This window comes from Merops nubicus, unplaced genomic scaffold (genome assembly GCF_000691845.1).
Source record: "Merops nubicus isolate BGI_N331 unplaced genomic scaffold, ASM69184v1 scaffold49788, whole genome shotgun sequence".
NCBI lineage: Eukaryota > Metazoa > Chordata > Aves > Coraciiformes > Meropidae > Merops > Merops nubicus.
In genome coordinates, this window is record NW_008628652.1 from 1 (window position 1) to 306 (window position 306).

Genomic DNA, 306 nt, shown 5'->3' on the forward strand with positions numbered 1-306 from the left:
GGGCGGGCAGGCAGCCGCTGTTTCTCCAGTTTGTACCAACCGTGCCCTTTTTATGAGCTCCTTTATCCCCTAGAAAAAGGCGGTAGGAGTTCGCCTGTCAAGCTTGTGTGCCGTTCTTGGTGCCTCAACTTCTTCCGTTCACATTAGTTGAGCAGGATCTTTATTTTTCCTTTTTTTGTGCTGTTTCCCGAAGCCGGCCCGAGGAGGCCGCCTCAGATAGCGTTTTTTCCCGTATCGCAGGGGGAGTGCCCTCCTTAGGCGCGCCTGGGCAGTCCTCCGGTGCTGCCGGCTCCTGCTGCGGGTTTA